Source organism: Sciurus vulgaris (assembly GCF_902686455.1).
Source record: "Sciurus vulgaris genome assembly, chromosome: 2".
Classification (NCBI taxonomy): domain Eukaryota; kingdom Metazoa; phylum Chordata; class Mammalia; order Rodentia; family Sciuridae; genus Sciurus; species Sciurus vulgaris.
The window spans coordinates 112,677,429-112,694,987 of record NC_136462.1 but is presented as its reverse complement, the minus strand read 5'-3'; the positions used below and the strand labels follow the sequence as shown (position 1 = coordinate 112,694,987).

Below are 17,559 nucleotides of genomic sequence, written 5' to 3'. Positions count from 1 at the left end.
TCAGTCCTACAGAGTGGGCCAGGGCCTAACCTCAGAGCTGTATAACAGCCTCCCTTGAAAGCACGTCTAGGTGCCAAGCACCTGCCTTAACACCCTTGTGAGATAGATGCTATTATCACTGCGCCCACTCTACAGATGATGAAACGGAGGCAAAGAGAGGTCAAGTTACTTGCTCAAGTCACTTGCTCAAGGTCACATAGCTAGGGAGTAGAAGAGCTGAGAAGCCAGGCAGCATTCTCCAGGACCTGGTGAAAAGTCACATTGCTTTTCAGCTTCGGTGTGGGCACACCACCCACCACAGGGCACATATGTTTAGCTTCCAGAGCACCATATTACTGTTTCCACTTGCATTTGTCAATGATTCTATGAGGGGAGGGAAGGCCCAGCTTCTAAGTGAGAAAACTGAAGCTCAACCAGGGCCAGAGAGTAACAGGACAGTTTTCACTCATAGATTTCTTTCTAAGAGGAGGTGGAAAGGAAAAGAAACATTATATATATATATATAAATTTTTTTTGGCGGTCCTGAGTTTTTTGTTTTTTGTTTTTTTTTTTTTTAATTGGTACCGGGGATTGAACTCAGGGGCACTCGACCACTGAGCCACATCCCTGGACATATTTTGTATTTTATTGAGAGTCGGAGTCTCGCTGAGTTGTTTAGTGCCTCACTTTTGCTGAGGCTGGCTTTGAACTCGTGATCTTCCCAGAGCCACTGGGATGACAGGTGCCAGCCAATCCTGGTTTTGAGCCCAGGGGTGCTCTATCTCTGAGCTATATCCTCAGCCCCATTTTTTTTTTTTTTTTTTTTTTTTTTTCGGTGCTGGGGATTGAACCCAGGGCCTTGTGCTTGCAAGGCAAGCACTCTACCAACTGAGCTATATCCCCAGCCTCCTCGGCCCCTTTTTATGTATTTATTTTTAGTTTTGAGACAGGGTTTTGCTAAGTTGCCCACACTGCCCTTGAACTTGCCATTCCCCTGCCTCAGCCTCATTAGTCACTGGAATTTTAGGCGAGTGCCACAAGCTGGGCTTCAAGTCCATGTTTTAATGTTCCTCCCAGAGATTAAAGTGATCGCCCATTAACCCCATTTTAATGAAGATGTAAAAAGGATGGTCCCCAGCCTTCACCCTCTGGATCTCCTCCGTTCATTCTTCTCCCCATCCCCACCTGCCCCCGCCTGTCCCTCCCTTTTCCTTCCTCCCCTCTCTCCCCTCTCCCTCACCTGCCCTCCACATCCATCTTCTGTGCTCCGCCTCGCTGGTCAGGCAGCCATTCACCCTTTCAACAGTTCTTGAGCTGGGAAGGGGCCAGGCTCTGGGGTAAAGGGTGGGGATACGGATGCGTGCCTCACCCGCGTGAGGGCTGAAATCAAGTCAGTGCTGATCATCTGCCTGTGGTCTGTCCGTCTGTCCATCTCACTCCCCCTGTCCCTAGCCCAGTCAGCTACACCAGCCCCTTTGTTGAAGTCTCTGTCTTCAGAATCTGCGGCACATCGTGGAAGATGGTTAAGGCCCATGAAATATGAGTGAATGGGGACTGGCCATGGAGGGGACTGGCATGGGGACCCAGGGCAGCACATTTACAGAGGAAGGACTGCATCCCCTGCCTGCTGCCCACAGTCCCTTGGGCTCACCTCAGGCAAAGGGGCTGGCTGGCTGCTCACACCCAGCTCACAGATGGACCCTAGGGAATGACAGTGGTGACCTAGGATGGACAACAGGCAGCTGTGTACCTGGGATGAGTGCGTTTGTGCATGAGTGTGTGTGCCTGTGTTTGTGGGTACGGACATGTTTGAGTGTACGTGTGAGCAGGTGCCACCATGTCCAGCAGGGCCATCTTGGGTGACCTTGCAGCTCAGTTTTAGCCCTGCTGTGTGTCTCCCCAGGGAGCAGTGTCTCAGCCAGGCCTCAGGGACCAGCCTGCCTTGTCACCGAGCACAGGGGTGGTCCTTATCACAGCTGTACTTCCTGGTGCTGCGACACTCTTATAGTCACTCCCCTGAGCTCAAAGCTTAGCATCATAAAATGTCAGAGTAAGGCGTCGGTTGGAATTTAGAGATTATCTAACTCCACTGACCAATGCAGTCAGCCCCAGAGCTGGTCTTGGACTTTGGACTGCAGAGGTTACACAGCCTGTCAGCAGCAGAGCTGGGTGGAAAACCACATCTGCCCAGTCACTTTCTCTCTCCTACTATGACCTCTTGGCTTTTATCTACTCCCAAGTCTTCAAGTAACAGCCCCCTGGTTCCTAGGCTGAGGCAAGGACACTCGGCATGGGAGAAGGCAGGTCTGGCGGAGAGCTGTGTCAGTCTGCCTGTCAAGCAGGGTTTCTCTTCCTTAGGGGAGGTAGCCCCTACGCTGGTCTCCCAGGGCTGGTCTCCCCCTGCTGGTCAGATCTCTACTTATGCTTAATTACAAATGACAAATGAATACATTCTTACTTGATAAACGCAATGGGCAGAACTCTTGCAGTGTGTGGGGTTCATGAGCAAAAAATAATAAATTATGTCTTTGATGCCAATTTGGGGAATGTTTGTGGAATGAAGGATGAAAGAGGTAGGGAAGTAGAAAGGGAAGATGAAAGAACAGAAGGGGACCAGGGAAGAGATTGAACTTGAGTGGGGGTCGGTCTCTCCATTAAAAAAAAAAAAAAAAAAAAAAAGGACCAGAAAGACCCTTGAGACACCTCAGGAGGTAATTTACTTTTGGGGAAACGAAGGGACCTCTCTATGAGAAGGAAGGGACCCTTCTTAGACAAAAAACTATCCAGTTGTTCTAGAAATGGGGCAGGGGGTCTCATCAGAATTCACATGTGTCCTGGAGACCTTTCTGGCTGCCCTGGAAAGACTGGATGGCTTAGGATGAGGACCTTATGATGAGGCCTTGGGAAGGAGGCAGGTGGCTCTTGCTGGGGTGGGAACCCAAAGAGGCTGGGCAGGCTCCTCCTCAAGTGGTGCTGATCTGGGCCCTGAAGAAGCTGAGTGAAGTGAGCACCCGGGGCTGCCTTCTTGATCCTTTGGCAGGCTGAACTTACCTGGTGAAGACTCCCAGAGTGAGAGAACAAGAGGGGAGTTCCCATCTTTAGCATCCAGAGGTGCTGTTTGCACAGTGATGTGTTGTGTGGTTGGTGTCCACAGTCCTGGTTACACAGAGCTTCCGGAGTCTGGAGTAAATGTGGGTGTGTGTGTGTGTGTGTGTGTGTGTGTGTGTGTGTGTGTGTGTGAGAGAGAGAGAGAGAGAGAGAGAGAGAGAGAGAGAGAGAGAGAGAGAGAGAGATGGAACTTTGTTCTTGTTTTATTTGCCTGTCTTTCCACAGCAGATCAGGCCACACAGGGACTCTGCAGGAAGCCTGTTACCCTCTAGTTTGAAAGGATTAGAGAGCAATGTTTAATTCTGCATTATCGCTTCCAAACATTTCCCTCTTGTGGCCATCCTCTGCACTGCTCACCACACCCTGCGTTGCAGGCAGGGAGGTATAGTGCTTACCTCCACGTTCCCACCGAGGAGGCTCCTCTAGAGACCACTCACTGTGGCCTTGTTTTCCTCCTGCTGTTGCTCCTTTCACATCTCCTGGGACCCAGAGGCCTGAGCAGGGGCTCCAAGAATGGGTAGCGCTGAAACTGTCGGAGGAGATTTTAGTCTGACAGGAAAGCCACAATGGGAGGGTAGGATTTAGCAGGACATGGACAGGCAGGTGTGGTGATCCACTGTCATGAGGGCTTAAATGGGCACCTTTAGGTATTTTTCTTTTCCAAGGAAATTTCAAAATTAACTTGAGTACTACAGGAGTTCCTGTTCGAACAATGGAAAAACCAACCACAAGGAGAACAAATACACAGATACACAGATCAGTGAGAAACAAAATCGCTGGGAGTTGCAGAATCGAAAGAGGTGGGGCACTGCAGCTCTGGGTTACGCTCAGACATTAAGCAACTTCGCTCCGCTAAGAACCTACACATCACGAAATAACAACCAAGCTTAGCCCGGATGTACACGTGCATAACTCCAAAGAACTAGTAGAAATAACAATCTTATTTTGAAACAAGCACATGTTAGCCTTGCCAAAACAAGGCCTCAAAAAATTGGTTTAAGACTCAGAGTTGTTCCTCTCCACGGAAATCTTTAGTAAAAGGCGAAAGATTTATACGATCTGAAGAGAAACCAGAGTATGCTGGTAATAGGTACAACTCACAACTCGGGTAACAGCAACTACTAATTCACTGACGGTGGCTAGATAACGCCAGGATTCTATACCTCAAGAAAAAAATTTCAGTTTACTTTGTAAGAATATGTCTTTTGCGCAAATATGCGCAGCAACTTTTAAAAATTTTTCCCTTTTAAACCTGTTCTTTGCGCAGTGCACTGTGGGTATGCAAATAGACGGAGTCCCCTCCCTTTCGATTGGGGAAGTAGTGGAGCGTTCACACAGTTCCTGGTCCTCACCGTTTGGGGGCGAAGCGGAGGAATCCCAACGCCGTCCTTGGTCGACTCAGGTTTTATCTGTCTTGTTTTTTTGTGTGTCTGAGTTTGATTTCCTTTAAGGACTGCTATTACACTGAAATAGAAAATAGCGAATAACTGATTGACACAAAATGCAGGATAGTCGGTTCCTCCCTTCAGTCGGAGTGAGGAGCGTAAACTGGGAAAGGTTGCACGCCGCAGTTTGTTTAAAAAGTTGTGCAGTTTCATTTTTCTTACACTGCGTGGCGGCCACGTGGGTTTTTTGATGTTGTAGTGGTTCTTGTTTGTCATGCACGCCAGCACGTACGCTCGAATATTCAGCATGTTCGTCTGTCACTTGAGAATTCCTGGGACCCTGCGCGTTCAGCGTCTGATTTTCTCCCCACCGGCGCTGCTGTTGGGGATAAAACCTTGCTATTCCAGTGTCAGACCTCGATCTCTTATATCCAGTGCTTTACAAATGTGCTCTCCTCTCTGACCGACCTGCATTAGGACTCCTTGCTTGTGAAAGGAAAGCTGCTTTTTTATTTTTCCAGATGCTGATGTAAATCTCCTGCTTCCCATCTTTCACACTTCTGAACTGAAACTTTCCCCTCCCACTTTGCTGGTTTCTTTGCTAATAAGACCATCGTTTGACATGTACGTGATTTAAATATCTAATTGAGTTTAAAAACTGTTATTGGATAAAATTCAAAAGCCATACCATTCACCCATTCACCCCTTTGAAGTATACAATTCAATGGTTTTTAGTAGATTCACAGAATTGTACAATCATCACCACAATCTAATTTTAGAATATTTTTGTCACTCTCCCAAAAAACTGTCCCCATGAGCAGCTACTTCCTGTTCCCCCAGTTTTCCGGTCTTTGGCAGTCACTCTAATGTGCTCATTCTGGACATTTTGTATAAACTGAAGCATACATGTGACCTTTTCTTCTAGTTTCTTTGATTGGTTATTTGTTTGCAAGTTTCATCCACCAATACATGTTTGTTATATTTCACAATGTAATGGAAGTTAAAGAGACCCACGGAGATGCACAGTCCCCACCATATGTTAACAGCTGTACCTCACAGGGCCTGGCCAGGGGCTAAGGGGACACAAAAGGAATTTTGAGTTGGAACTTGGGAGGCAAAGTTTCCCTGCTCCTGGGTTGTAGGGGCATTCATGTTCTGACCTTTGCTCTGCTTCACTCTGGAAAGGTCCTGGCAGCTTTTGTTGATTAGAGAGCTATAGGGAAGCTTTTGTTTTTAACCATCCAGGCTCCATGTCATGAACTTCCAGGATTTCAGAATCCAAAGCATGAACTTATCTTGATGAAAAATATGGGTTTTGAGGGAGTGTTACAGTTTCATTGTTTATAGTGTGGCCTACTCCTGCATTTCTGGCAATAATTCATGCTAATATTTAATGTAAGAAATAATCTTGGAGCTGGGATTGTGGCTCAGTGGTAGAGTGCTTCCTGGCATATGTGAGGCCCTGGGTTCAATCTCCAACACCATTAAATAAATAAATAAATAAATAAATAAATAAATAAAATAAAGGTCCATTGGCAACTTAAAAAAAAAAAGGAAAGAAAAACCTAGAACCAGGTGTGGTAGAGCATGCCTGTAATCCCAGCAATTTGGGAGGTTATTGCCCGAGTATACCAAGTTTGAGGCCAGCCTTGACAATTTAGTGAGAATCTGTCTCAAAATTAAAAATAAAAAGAACTGCGAATATAATTCAGTGGTAGAGCACCCCTGGGTTCAATCCCCAATGCTGAAAAAAAAATTAATAAAATTAATAAAACTAATTGTTTTATTTGCTTAAGCAATATATTTCAAATATACCCCAGATATTAATTTTTCAATAATTAATATAAAAATATATTAATCTAAAATATAATATATAAATTACTTGTTTATATTCTTTTCTTCAAAGTCTTCGTAATCCAGTGTGTATTTACACGTAAAACCCATCTCAGGGGCTGGGGTTGTGGCTCAGTGGTAGAGCGCTTGCCTAGCATGTGTGAGATACAGGGTTCAATTCTCAGCACCACATACAAATAAATGAATAAAAACAAATAAAGATCTATCAACATTAAAAAGAAAAACACATCTCAATTCAGACTGGCCACATTTCAAATGCTCCACAGGCAAATGTGTCCATTGGCCACCATATTGGACAGTACAGTTCTAGATCTTTTTGGATCTTTTATGAAGTTAATCATATGGACTAATAATAATGACAATTTTGTTTTTCTTTCCCAGTCCATGTACTTTTTTCCTTTTATTATACTTTCCATTGCCATACTTTCCCATATTTTCCTGTACTTTCTACAACACTGGTAGCGCAAAACCAAGTGGAAGTGGTGATACTGTCATTCTTGTCTCCTTTTGTACTGCGAAGACAAAGTTTAAGGCACTTTCTGTTAATGTGTAACATTTGCTTGAAGTTTGGGTAGTAGTCTTCATTATATTAAATGAACTGTCATTATTGAACAAACTAACTTATTATTAAATAGAGTATTATTTTAATTCTACTATAATAAAATTAAAATACATATGTATCAGTGAATGGGCATTTGAGTTTATCAAATTCGTGGGATTTTCAGATGATTTTGCTTTAATCTTATAGTGGTGATCTATAAGAGATTAATGTTAAATCATTCTTGCCTGTTTTTGCTGTTTGTTCTGTAATTTCAACTTGTGACCAGATCCCAGGGCCACAGCTACATGAAGCAGATTTGCATGTGGCGACCACATCCAATCCTTTTTATTTTTATTTTATTTTTTTGATACTGGGGATCGAACCCAGGGCCACTGTTAACACTGAGCTACATCTCCAATCCTTTTTATTTTTTATTTTGTCACAGGGTCTCACTAAGTTGCTGAAGTTGATCTTGAACCTGCAATCCTCCTGCCTCAGCCTCAGAGTCACTGGGATTTCAGGTGGGCACCACCACGCCCAGTCCAACCTTTTCAAATTCTGCAATGGAGAGACTCTCCCAAGCGAAGGTAGATGGGGGCTCTAAATCTCAGCACCAGATTTACCTCCTTGAATTCCTTGTTCATTTCTACTGCAGCCCCTGTGCTGGCCACAAGAGGATGCTGCTTCCTTTTAGAGCTCAACTCTGCCCCAAAAGCCCACCTGTTAAATTAAGGTGATGGAGTCAAATGTCTTGTTCCCATAAATCCCCAAAGAATTTTGAAAATGTATGTCCCTGTTGCACATTTGAAAACATCATATCTACATTTTTCTTGTGATAACTTACAATGGTATCAGTTTAAATAGATGAGGTTGGATACAGTCTGTACTCTATCTCTGCAGGTTCTGCATCTACAGTCAACCAGCTGTGGACTGCAAATATTAGGAAAAAAAGTTGTATGTGTACTGTTCGTGTATAGACATTATTAGTTGTTTTGTTTTGTTTTCCCATATTAGGGATTGAACCAAGGGCCTCATGCCTGCTAGGCAAGCAACCTCCTACCCTTGACCTTCAAAAACCTTCAAAAGATGCTCAACCTTTCTGGAATCAGGAAAAAAGAATTTTAATTATTATAATACCATCTTACACTCACTAGGTATAGGGAATAAAGAAGGGGAAAAAAGGCCAAAGTAGTTAACTCCAAATCAACTACTTAGAAAAGTAATTTGTCATTACTCAGTAAAGAAAACTTGCCATGCTCAGCAATTCCTTCCAAGACTGTAAATTCTACAAAAATTGGTGTTTGTGCTCCTGTAGATGTGTACATGTGTGTTCAGAGCAGCAATGCTTTGAATAGTAAAAAAGTGGAAATTAGAATATAGCACAATGCAAATGAGCAAAAAGCAATACAGAACCATTTGCACACCTATACTCCCAGCTAATAAGGAGGCGGAGGCAGGAATATTCCAAGTTCCAGTTCAGTATGGGAAACACATGTATGATCGTGATTCACCAAATTAGTTTTTTAAATTTTGTATTTATTGTTTTTATTTTTTAATATTTATTAATGTGACTTTTTAAACTATTCACCTTTCACTTAGTATCCTGTCTCAAAAAGGACTGGGTAATGTAGCTCAGGGGTAAAGCACCCCTGAACTCAATCTTCAGTACCAAAAAATGCATTTTGAAGTTTTGCTTGTGTCTTAGTATTTCTATTGCATGTTGACTGTCATGGGAATAAAATACAACCACAGGGCAGCAAAATGGATGACATTTGGCTGTGTTAAGGACAGGAAATAAAATCTCAAAGGTTTTTACGGCATATTCTCCTTACACAAAGTTACAAGGTCATGAAAACAAGAAAAATCCTAAAATTAAGGAAACAAGAAACATCCTTCTAAATCTAATACAACCTACCAGATTAGAGATAGTAATACTTTGAAAAACCGGGCAAGTCTTTTATTAAACAACATACACAGCCTTACCAAGAAGCAAGGCCTCAAAAAATTGGTTTCAGACTCAGAATTGTTCCTCTCCACGGAAATCTTTAGTAAAAGGCGAAAGATTTATACGATCTGAAGAGAAACCAGAGTATAGCTGTGTTGGCGTGTATTCTCTACCTGGGGTAAATGCAATTCCTAGCACACTGATGGTGGCTATTACTCTAAAGCGCTACTACCTGCAGAAGTTTACCTGATAAAGTTTGTGAATAATAGCTGATATTCTTAAAAACCAGCATAATGAAAAATTTGTTTATATTAAAGCACTTGCACAGTTTGCAGTGTCTTATGGGTATGCAAATGAACCTGAATAATCACCCTTGAGACTCCGGAAATGCCTCAGTTCTCCGGAGCCACCAAGGAGCCGAGCAGTTGCTGTAGCGTTTAAACGTAGTACTGTTCTTCAGAGAGATTCAGATTTCGTGTATTCATACACTGGGACTTTGAGTATGATTTCTTTTAAATAAAGCAGTTTTCTTGTAGTTGAGACGAGGAGGATTGGTAAAGGTTAGGGCAAAGGAATGTTTGATAGAAGTTCTGCATAGTGGCCATCCACGGTTGCGGTGAGGAGCGTGGTAGGGGAAGCGCTCCTGGAGGTTATCAAAGTTGTTGGCAATATCCTTTTTCTTAAATTCGGAGGGCCTCATCAGAGTTTTATGTATTACTTTTCTTTGAACTATGCATACATTATTTGTGTGTGAGATACACTTAAATTTTTAAAAGGTATTTTTTTCCTTTTTTTTTTTGGTACCAGGGATTGAACCCTGGGGCACCTAACCATTGAGCACATCTCCGAGGCTTTTGCATTTTATTTAGAGACAGGGTCTTACGGAGTTGCTTAGGGCCTCGTTAAATTGCTGAGACTGAGCCGCTTCCGCGCGATGGTCATCATGCGGGTCTTGAAATTGCTGGGGCTGGCTTTGAACTTGCCATCCTTCTGCCTCAGCCTCCCCGGCTGCTGGGATTACAGGCATGCCCCACCGCCCCACCAAAAGTTTTTTTTTTTTTTTTTTTTTTTTTAAAGACCGGTGTTATGAGAAACTTCCTATGTAAAAATAATTATAAAAGGAGGGGCGGTTTCCCCGGAACACAACATGACCTCTCAACTTTTGGTGATTATGTCTTTGGTGGGGGTGTTTCTTTGCTCCTGTTTTTTCTTTCTTTTTTTTTTTTATTTTTTTTATTTTTTTTTTTTTAGTTGTAGATGAAACAATACCTTTATTTAATTTACTTGTTTTTATGTGGTGCTGAGGATCGAACCCACATGTGCTAAGCAAATGCTCCACCACTGAGCCTACAACCCCAGCCCTGCTCCTGGGTTTTAAAGGGAAATTCACCTTTTGGTTTTTGCACTGTTCAGCCTGGGTAGTAGTCAACCAAAAAAGGAATGAGAGTAAGATGAGCCATGCCAGACTCCAGAAGAAGTTGTAGCGCTTCAAGGACTTCTGGAACCAGAGTCTGGTCCCTGCACTGCAGTGGACACAAGTTCATATCCTTGTAGACACAGAAGGTATTTAAGTCTTTTTCTTTTTCCTTTTTTTTTGGTATTGGGGACTGAACATAGGGATGTGCTACCACTGAGATACATCACCAGCCTCCTCACCTTTTTTTTTTTTTTTTGAGAGAGGGTCTCACTGAGTTGCCTAGTGCCTCACTAAGTTACTGAGACTGACCTTGAACTTGTGATTCTTCTCTTTGCCTCCCAAGCCTCAGGGGTTACAGGCATGTGCCACTGCACCCTGCTGATTTAATTTTTTATGATATGCATATTATATATATTGGTGAACATTGTAAATCTTCTCCCTTATTGCTGGGCATGCCAGGCACAGTGGCGCAGGCCTGTAATCCCAGTAACTCAGGAGGCTGAGGCAGAAGGATCACAAATTCAAGGCCAGCCTCAGCAATTTAGTGAGGACCTAAGTAATTTAGTGAGACCCTATCTCAAAATAAAAAGGTCTGGGGATGTGGTTCAGTGGTTAAGCACCCCCTGGATTTAATCCCCAGTCCCCCACCCCCGAAAAGAAACTTCTCCTTTATTGAGATCTATTTTATTTATTTATTTATTTTTGAGAAAAAGGAAAAAGGAAATTTATTGCTTTACTACCAATGGAGAAGCACAGAGGACTCCTGTCCCAAAGATTGTGATTCTGCCCATTGGCAGGAACAGGGGGCTTTTAAAGAGGAATTCAAAGGCTATAATCCACATATTCTCTATCTGAAGTTGTAATTCACTTATTAATTTGGGAGACAGTCATTTTTGAGATCTTCTGGTATCATCCCCAAAGTCTGTATTACTTTGTTCCTGAGATCTATTTTTGTGTCTTTCAGTATAGTTTTATAATTGTGCCATAAAGATTTTTGTTTGATGTATCATGATGTATCTTTGATGTATCTTGACGTAATACCTTATAGTTTTTGTAGCTACTATAGATTTTTATTTATTTTTTTAATTAAAATATTTTATTTTTTTGATAATAGGGATTGAACCCAGGGTCATTGTTACCACTGAGCTACATTCCCAGTCCTTTTTTAAAATTTTTTTTCTGGTACCAGGGATTGAACCCAGGGGTGCTTAACCACCAAGCGACCTTCACAGCCTTTTTTAATATTTTTATCAGAAACAGGGTCTTGTTGAGTGACCGGCCCTGCTAAGTTGCTGAGGCTGGCTTTGAGTTCTCAGGATCCTTCTGCTTCAACCTCCTGAGCCACTGGGATTATAGGCATGTGCCACTGTTCTCAACTAGTATAGATTTTTTTTTTTTTTTTTTTGTGGTGCTGGGAATTGAACCTAGGACCTTGTGCGTGAGAGGCAAACACTCTACCAACTGAGCTATGTCCCCAGCCCCCCTAGTATAGATTTTTATTTGCAATTTTATAATTATTTATGCTAATATATTGTAATGCAGTTGAGTTTTTAAAAAATGGCTCTAAAATTCAGCAATCTTAAATCCTTTGTTTCAATAGATGGTCGTTCTGTATTTTTTATTTTTTTCCCCTGTACTGCTGAGGATCAAGTCATGCTAGGCAAGCACTCCACCACTGAGCTACATCCTCATCCCTGGTAGATTTTCTTGGATGTTCTGTGCAGAGAAACCTGTCATCAAAGTGACAAGTCATCTTCTCCTTCTCCTCCTCCTCCTCCTCCATCCCCTCCCCCTCCCTTTCCCCTCCCCCGCTTCCTTCTCTCCTCCTCCTCTTCCTCCTCCTTCTCCTCCTCCTCCTGTCCATCTCCTTCTCCCACGTATTGAACCCAGGGGTGCTTTACACTGAGCCACATCCCCAGTCCTTTTTTCTGTTTTTATTTTTAATTTTTGAGACAGGACCTCACCAAGTTGCTTAGGGCCTCAATAAGTTATTGAGGCTGGCTGAACTTGCGATTCTCCTGCCTCAGCCTCTTGCTTCACTAGGATTACAGGTGTGCACCACCATATCTGACTCTTATTCTTTTTATTATTCATTTTTCTTGTTTTATTTAACTGGCTGCAATCTCTGGCAGAGACATCAAAATGAGTGATGAAAGTGGGCAATTTTTTTTTCTTGTTTGAACGATAACTTTTATGATCATAATTAAGCGCCGAGTTTGTGGTAGACAGGCTGACCTTCATGGGCAAGCAGTCTGTGCAGTTGCATAGGGTCTTATGCTTAGAAGGTCCCAATTCTGCTGCTGCCTTAATGAAATTCTTAATAATTTTTGAAAAGAGCACTGCATTTTCATTTCGCCCTGGGCCTTGAAATATTTCTGGTAAGAATTCATTCATTCTTTCTTTCCTTTTTTTTTGTTCCAGTACTGGGACTTAAACTCAGGACCCCATGTATACTACACAAGCGTTTTACCACTGAGCTAAGTCCCCAGTCCCCCCGTTTTTCTGCTTATTTATTTATTTATTTATTTATTTATTTATTTATTTATTTTATTTTTACAGATTGCATTTTGACACTTTTTTTTTTTTTTTTTTTTTTTGGTACCAGGGGCTGAACTCGAGGCACTTGACAGCTGAGTCACATCCCCAGCCCTATTTTACATTTTATTTAGAGACAGGGTCTTACTGAATTGCTTAGCACCTCGCTTTTGCTGAGGCTGACTTTGAACTCGCCATCCTCCTGCTTCAGCCTCCGGAGCCACTGGGGTTATAGGCATGCTCCACTGTGCATGGCCCCAGCCCTTTTTATTTTATTTAGAGAAAGTCTTGTTAAGTTGCCTAGGCTAACCTCAAACTTGCTATCCTCCTGCTTCAGTTTCCCTAGTACGAGAGAATTGCAGGTGAGTACTATCATGCCTGGTGAATTTTTTTGTTTCTTTGCAGTGCCTGGAATTGAACCTGGGGCTTGGGGTATGCTACACCACTACACCCCCACCCCTAATTATTTTTTTAGTGGACTTTATTTCTCAGAAAATTTTTTTTAATTACAGAAAAATTGTGAAGACTGTTCAGCGTCCCCATGTATCCACACCCAGTTGCCCTTGTTTTTTTTTTTTTTTTTTTTTTTTTGTGTGTGTGTGTGTGTGTTTAGTTGTAGATGGACACAATAACTTCTGGGCCAGTGTAGCTGAGTGGTAGGGTCTCCCTTCTTCTGCCTGACCCCAACTTGTGGGAAAGAGGCTGTACCTTGGACACAGTACCACTAAGAAAACTGGGCACCCAGTTATATTTGCTCCAGCTGTCAAGGTAAGCATATAGGATAGGAGAAGCCAATCGAAAGGACCTTGGTGTCGGGGGAGCACATTGCTTACAGAGCAGGAGTGTCAACAAGAGATAGGTTTGTTATTGTCTCCAACTTCAGAGCCCTGGCTCAGAGATTTTTGCCAGGGGCTGGGGTGCAGGGAGAAGTTTAATCTTTCCCTAAAAGAACTGACCTTATTTGCAATAGAGCATGGAGGAACCTCTGGAAAACAGTGTCGACTGGATTGATGATGTGGTTCAGTGGTGCAGCACTCACCTAGCACGTGTGAGGCTCTAGGTCCAATCCTCAGCACCACATAAAAATAAATAAAACAAAGTTGTGTCCATTTACAACTAAAAAAACTCCTTGGTCTTGTGGGCTAATGCATAGACCGGCTGGTTGGCCAGGGAGAGACAGGTAGAAGGAGCCCACCTGGAGTAAAACAGATCTTAAACACTGACCTAGGGAACTAACTATTCCTTCAAAGGAGCCAAACAATTTTGTTTGTGCAGCAATTCGTACTCCAGGATATTGTTGAAAACAACAAAGCAATCACATAGCAATCAGTGGTTTTAATAGCTAGATGTGCTTATGTAAAGACAATTAAAGAAAGCTCTGCAGAAACCACTGTCCACGGGTCCCCACGGCTGTCCCAGGAGCAGCAACATCAGAGGCTTAATACTGAAAGGTGAGAGAGACTCCACTGAAATAGTGCAGTCACTAAGTAAATAAGCAAATATCAACACGACCCAGACTTGCAGGGACTAGTAACAATATATTATCTAAAATGTCTTGTCTCCAACAGCAACAAAAATTATGAGACAAAGAAACAGGAAAGTATTACTCACACACTGAACACAAATCAGGCAAGACACTGTGAATGACCAGAGTCAGATTTAACAGGCAAAGCTTTCAAAGTAGGCTTTATAAATAAATTCAAGGAACTAAAGGAAACTATGATTAAAGAAGAAAAGGATGGTAGGAGGACAGTGTCACATGAAATACAGAATATCAGGAGATAAAATTATTTAATTGATTAATTTATTTAGTGATGCTGGGTATTGAACTCATGACATTCTATGACATTCTACTATTGAGCTGCACCCTCAGCCTTTTTTACTTTTTATTTTGAGAAAGGATCTCACTAAGTTGCCCAAGTTGGCCTCCAATTTGCCATCTTCCTGCCTCAGTCTCCCAAGTAGCTGGGATTATAGGTGTGTGCTACAGTACCCTGCTGGTTCTTTTTTAAAAAAATGAATTTCTAAGCATGTGCCTGTAATCCCCGCTAGTCAGGAGACTGAGGCAGAAGGAGGGCAAGTTGGAAGCCTGCCTGGACAACTTGGCAAGACATTGTCTAAAAAAAGAAAAAAAAAACAGGCACAGTGGTGCACACCGGTAATCCCAGAAGTTCAGGAGGCTGAGGCAGGAGGATTGCAAATTCAAAACCAGCCTCAGAAATTTAGTGAGGCCCTAAGCAACTCAGCCAGGCCCTGTATCAAAATAAAAAATATAGGCTTGGGGATGTGGGTCAGTGGTTAAGTGCCCCTGGGTTCAATCTCTGGCACCAAAATAGATAGATAGATAGATAGATAGATAGATAGATAGATAGATAGATAGATAGATAGACAGACAGATAGATAGGTTTGGGAATGGAGCTCAGTGGTAGAGTGCCCCTGGGTTCAACCCCCAGTACCACTAAGTAAATAGATAGATAAATAAATGAAAAGATTTAAAAGAATCAAATGGTAATGATGGGGTTGAAATTATAATAATCAAAATTAAAAACTGGATAGAAGGTCTGAATAGTAGATATGCACTGACAGAAGAATTGGCAAATACAAAGATAAGTTGATAGATATTTTTATTTGTAGTACTGGGGTTTGATATATGCTAGGTAAGCAGTATACCTCTGAGCTACATCTCTTCCCCTTTTTAGAATTATTTTGAAGGCTGGGAATGCAATTTGGTGGTAGAGCCCTTGTTTAGCATGTGTTAGGCCCTGAGTTTGATCCCTAGCCGCCCTACACACAAAAAAATTTTAATTTTTTGAGGTAGTCTTGCTGAGTTACCCAGACTGGCCTCAAATTTACACTCCTCTTGCCTCAGACTCCAGAGTAATTGGGATTATAGATGTGAGCTACTAGTCCTGGCAGATTGATAGAGATTATGTAATCCAAAAATTAAAGAGAATAAGAAAAATTAACAAAACCTCAAATGTGTGTACTATTAAGTATACCAACATATGTGTAATGGGAGTACAGAGAGAGAGGAAAAAGGAACAGAAAAAAAAATCTTAGAAGAAAAAAAGTAACTAAAAAAATCTCAAATTTAACAAAAAATAATCATCTATACTCCAACAAGTCCAATGAACTCCCAAGTATATAAATGCAAAGAGAGTCATAAACAGACACATCATGGTAAAAGTTTTGAAAGCCAAGCCAGGCATTGTGGTACATAACTGTAATCCCAGTGACTTGGGAGGTGAGGCATGAGAAGGATCGCACGTTCAAGCCGGCCCAGTAATTTAGTGAGATTCTAAGCAACTTAAAAAAAAAAAAAGGTCTGAGGATGTGGCTCAGTGATGTGGCTAAGTGCTTAAGCACCCCTGGGTTCAATCCTTGGTATCCAAAATAATAATAATAAAGAAAGAAGGAAAGAAAGAAAGAAAGAAAGAAAGAAAGAAAGAAAGAAAGAAAGAAAGAAAGAAAGAAAGAAAGAAAGAGAAAGAAAGAAAGAAAGTCAAACTCAAAGGAGGAAATCTTGAAATCAGTAAGGTCAGAACCTTAGCAGCCCAAACGAAATTGACAGCTGACTTGTCAGAAGAAACAATGAAGGCCAGAGGGTGGTGGCATCACTTACTAGCAGTGCTCCAAGACCTTCTCCCTCACAAAATGCCAACCAGAATTGTATATTCAGCAAATCTGTTTTTCAGAAATGAAGGAAATTATCAGATTAACAAAACTGAGAGCCACCATTCAAGAAATAGATACTAAAACCACTGGGGGTGTAGATCAACAGTAGAGGACTTGCCTAGAATTTGAGAGTCTCTGGGTTTAATCCCAGGCAAAAAACAATAAGGAAGTCCATCAGGCTGGAAGCAAGTGACCTCAGATGATAGTCTGAGTCCCCTTAAAAAAAGAAAGAGCATCAGTAAAGGTAATTAGTAAATTGTATAAGGCAGTATTAATGTACATTTGTTCTCCTTCCTCTTTTGCAAGAAGGGGATCAAACCCAGGGCCTGTCGTTGCATGCTCAGCAAATACTTTACCACTGAGCTACACCCCCAGCTTCCTCTTTTCTTGTTTTAATTGATTTAAAAGACAGTTGTATAAAATAACATGTAGGGACTGGGGATGTAACTCAGTAGTACAGTGAATGCTTAGCATGAACAAGGCCCTGCAAGGTACAATATCCTGCACTAAAACATAAATAAACTGGGCATGGTGGTGCATGCTTGTAATCCCAGCAGCTCAGGAGTCTGAGGCAGGAGAATTGCAAGTTCAAAGCCAGCCTCAGCAATTTAGTGACGCCCTAAGCAACTGAGTGAGACCCTGTCTCTAAATAAAGGTCTGGGGATGTGGTTCAGTGTGGTTAAATGCCCCTGAGTTCAATCCCTGGTATAAAAAAAAGAGAAATATCCTCAGATAGTATCTCAAATTCACAAAAACAAATTAAGAGAACTAGAAATGATGAATAGGATTAATATAACAAAATGGTAAATATATACTTGCTCTCCTTTAGTTTTATTAAAAGAAATAAAATTATATGAAGTAGTAATGTGTTGTTGGGTTGGTAACATTTATGGACATAATCTGAATAACAATAGTGCTACAAAGAGCAAGAAGGGACAGGGCACAGTGGCACACACCTATAATCCCAGAGACTCAGGAGGGTGAGGCAAGAGGATTGTAAATTCAAGTTCAAGGCTAGCGTTAGCTATTCAGTGAGACCTTCAGCAACTAAGGGGGACCCTTTCTGGAAAAAAAAAAGGACTGGATGTAGCTCGGCAGCATAAGCTCCACCCCGGGTTCA

The 17,559-nt window shown here is 41.9% G+C and overlaps 1 protein-coding gene across 2 annotated transcripts in view; it reads left to right on the top strand.

Moving 5' to 3' along the window:
• Positions 1-7,312: 7,312 nt before the first annotated feature.
• PARP16 (poly(ADP-ribose) polymerase family member 16) overlaps positions 7,313-17,559 on the top strand; it is a 72,113-nt gene continuing 61,866 nt past the window's right edge. Inside the window, exon 1 of one of the 2 annotated variants that reach the window (XM_079125239.1) lies at positions 7,313-7,388. The gene's annotated coding sequence lies outside the window, so the exon portion shown is untranslated. Of the gene's footprint in view, positions 7,389-7,436; positions 7,455-17,559 lie in introns of those variants that run through there. The other variant, XM_079125245.1, reaches the window with a different exon arrangement.